The sequence below is a fragment of the Brassica oleracea genome, chromosome C2 (assembly GCF_000695525.1).
Source record: "Brassica oleracea var. oleracea cultivar TO1000 chromosome C2, BOL, whole genome shotgun sequence".
NCBI classification, from domain to species: Eukaryota; Viridiplantae; Streptophyta; class Magnoliopsida; order Brassicales; family Brassicaceae; genus Brassica; species Brassica oleracea.
The window spans coordinates 26,874,655-26,878,257 of NC_027749.1; the positions used below are offsets into that span (position 1 = coordinate 26,874,655).

The window sequence follows — 3,603 nt, forward strand, 5'->3', positions numbered from 1 at the left end:
GTACTTGTTCTCAAGTACTAATCTATAAGTATTCTATTAATAAGTGTGAATCATGTGAAGTCTTATTGTATACTCACTCTCCCGAAAGTCCCGCATTGCCGTGAATTGGTCCTGCGATATGGATCAAGATCATGAAGACACGATGATGGGGTCGCACCCTGGAGGCCGTGTGACTGCATGCAGCGTTGGATGTTCTATCTTGGAATATCTGATGGAGATGATGGTTATATTTATTCCCCGTTAGGCTCGGTTAGCCTTAATGGTTTTCCGGGTTTAGCATATATATATATATTAAGAGTATGCGTGATTGGCGGGTATCGTGGTGGTGATGTTTAAGATAGATTCACATGGATGGATTGAGAGGCCTTATAATTATATTAATTATGGAATATAATTCCACTGCATTCAATTGGTGTTGCTTGCTCGGGATACTATTGATATGTGTTTGGGTGTGGGATTAGACTCACTGAGTAAACTAGTTACGCATGACTCATTTGATATGCAGGTAACCAGTAGGTGGGAGACCTTTACTCTAGGACGGGAAGGAACGACATTAGCCAGCGGTAATTTTATTATCCTTGCAGTCGTTTTGATATACTTTATGTATAAGGTTTGTTGACCGAAAACCTCGAGGTTAATCTATAAGATTTTGTAAGATGCTTTAAAATGAATAAGTATATAGTGTATAAAGAATGTTTTTGAAATACGGGTTCCAAATGATATTAGTCATTGTCCGGACGAACCAACTATTGGGTATTACTCTTAAGGTTGTAAAGCATCGGGTTGTACCTAATAGGATATGTGTACTTAGGCGGGTGGCCTAAGGTACCTGGATTTATTTCGGGAACTTCGGGTTAGTCGTTTATGTACACATTGTGGCTTCTCGGGTTGGTTTCAGTTACGAGTGATCGGCTGTGCATGTTCTTGTTTGACTGTTGCACGGCTGGTCGAGTCAACTTATACTTAGACCAGATCGGGGGTGTCACACTGCGCCTCCGCCGTCTGATCGCCGTAACCCACCCATTCCTCCACTAGCTTGGCCACACTCATTATCTTGCGCAGGTTTCTCGGTTCCATGAGTTTAACCCTAGCGCGGATCTGGGGCTTTAAGCCAATCATAAATGCTGTCTCCAACACCGCGTCGGGGACCTCCGGTGCGTTTGTGGGCAAAGAGATAAAGTCTCGATAATACTCCCTCACCGTACCCGTTTGTTTCAACGTCATCAGTCTCTCGCGTGCCGTCATTTCGTACGACGTTGAGAACTGCTCCAACACGCGAAACTTTTTTTGCTCCCAACTCGTGAACGGATCTCGATCACGTTCCCAACGGTACCACAACAGGGCCTCACCGTCATAGCACATCCTCACCGTCCGTAACTTTCCTTCTTCCGAGAAGTCACCCAACTCAAAATACTGTTCGACACGAAGGACCCAACTCTCGGCGTTCTCCCCGTCGAAGAGCGGGATCTCAATCTTCCATGTCTTGCGAGTGATCTCATCTAACTTCTCCTCCGGTTGTCGCCATGTGCGATCGAGATGGTCCGATGAGTGGTTGCGTTTCTCACCGGTCCTTGTCATCGTCTCAGATCGCAGCCCCGACCCTCCCGCGCGAAAGAGACCGCTCCGATCTTCCTCGGTCTCGATCTGCTTGCCAGGACGTTGAATGGTATGAGAGTTCTCATCCTCCTCTTGGCTTCGCAGCGACGATTGAAACAGCGCTACGACCTCTCACTTCCGTGTTTCGTCATCTTCGTTCAAACGTTGCTCACACCTCTCCAGCACACCCATACGGCTTCGGATCTCAGACACCGTCTCCTTAAGATCCACCACCGTACTCTCCAACGCTCCGATCTTACCCATCTCCCCCCCTCAGACTCTCCACAGCAGTCTCGACATCAGGTTTCTTTGCTGGCGCCATAGATTCCAGGAAAGAGAGGTTCTGATACCAAGTTGTTATGAGATATTTTGAGAAATAGAGATTGTATTGATCTGATCAAAACATATACAGACTGAGAGAAATTATCCCTAGGGTTCTCTTCCCACCCTTTACAATATTGATCAAACCTCTTGATACTCTTCCCTAACAATCTCTCCTCCTTAAATAACAAAAGATGAAAGCAACCTAAAGGTGAAAAGCAACGTCACACACACCTCGTGTGATCGTTAGCCGTTAGCCGTTATCTCCAGCTCAGGATGATGGCGTTTATTCTCATTCCTCCTTAAAGTAACCAATCACAAGGTAGCAGGAGACACGTCACTCCCTTCCGCATCTTCTTTCGCACGTTTGCCTCGCTTCCTGCCGTACGTGTAAAGCAAAGGAGGCCGTATAGCATCACTACTAACACACTTACATGGAATTTTTCAAGGGTTCGACAGGTCATTGCGGAACCTGATGTGGAGATTGTGCTGAACACACGGATCCATCGGACTAGAGCTGACTGTTTGATCTGGGGATTCACGAAAGATGGGCAGTATAGTACGAAAAGTGGTTATAAATTCACCTCCATAGCGCAACAGAGAGAGCAGTAACAGGGAAATCTACCGCCTATTGAAAGAATGTTATGGAGAGACCTCTGGAAAACGAAGACGTCTCCTAAATTGAGACACTTCTTATGGCGAGCTGTCTCGGGAGCTTTAGCAGTGAAGGAGAGACTTCTATCGCGAGGTATTCATGTTGATCCCACTTGTTCTCTCTGTGGTTTGGGCCAGGAAATGATCTGCCACGTCCTTTTCAACTGCCCTATGGCTCAAAGTGTTTTGGAGCAGGCCCCAGGTCTTTGTCCTCCTAATGGCTTTAGTCAATCATCTGTGTTCCTGAACATACTCCATCTGCTCAAATGTAGTCGGGACGGAGGCATTGACAAGTTGATGCGTCTTGCTTTCCCTTGGATCTTGTGGCAGTTGTGGAAGGCAAGGAATGAATTTTGCTTTGAGAGGGTCCAACATGACCCACTGTCGATCTGGGAGCGTGCTAGTGAAGAAGCTGAGATTTGGTTAACCTTACAGGTTCTGAGACGTCGTCTATCAGAGAGCAATGGCGAAAACCTCCTCCAAGAGTTTTGAAATGTAACATTGGGTCATCGTGGTTGACTGGGAACTATAACTCGGGTGTTTCTTGGATCCTACGGAATAGCAGGGGGCAATGCCTCTCTCATAGCAGGAGGTCTTACTCTCATATCTCGTCACCGCTTCATAATGATTTACTTGCTTTGTGGTGGGCTATTGAATCAGTCAGTAATATGAGATACAGAGCTGTGATTTTTGAATCATCTTCGTTAAAGGCAAGGGAGGCGCTCCTACATCCAGAATGGTTTACGGAATTCCATCCGCTACTCATCTAAGCCTCTTAGGAGAATATATTCCAGCGTCTAAGCCTCTTAGGAGAATGGAGTGTTGACTTCACTTCACTGGCACGTAACAAACCAGCTACATGCATTTCAAGGAGTGTCATTGAAGGGAACATGTATCAGTCTTACGTTGCAATGAATGGTCCTCGCTGGCTCCAAAATGAACTGGCGCTCGATGCAGAAACAACTTAATGGGTGCTATATAGCACTTATGGAGGGCCCTATGGAGGTGTTTTTTTTTAACCACTTCTATAGT

At 46.1% G+C, this 3,603-nt stretch overlaps 1 long non-coding RNA gene across 1 annotated transcript in view; it reads left to right on the plus strand.

Annotated features, from left to right (window-relative positions):
• Window positions 1-545, plus strand: part of LOC106326503 — a 1,667-nt gene extending 1,122 nt beyond the window's left edge. Inside the window, exon 4 of the long non-coding RNA XR_001267250.1 lies at window positions 506-545. This is a non-coding gene — a long non-coding RNA (uncharacterized LOC106326503). The remainder of the gene's footprint in view (window positions 1-505) is intronic.
• The last annotated feature ends 3,058 nt before the right edge of the window (window positions 546-3,603 follow it).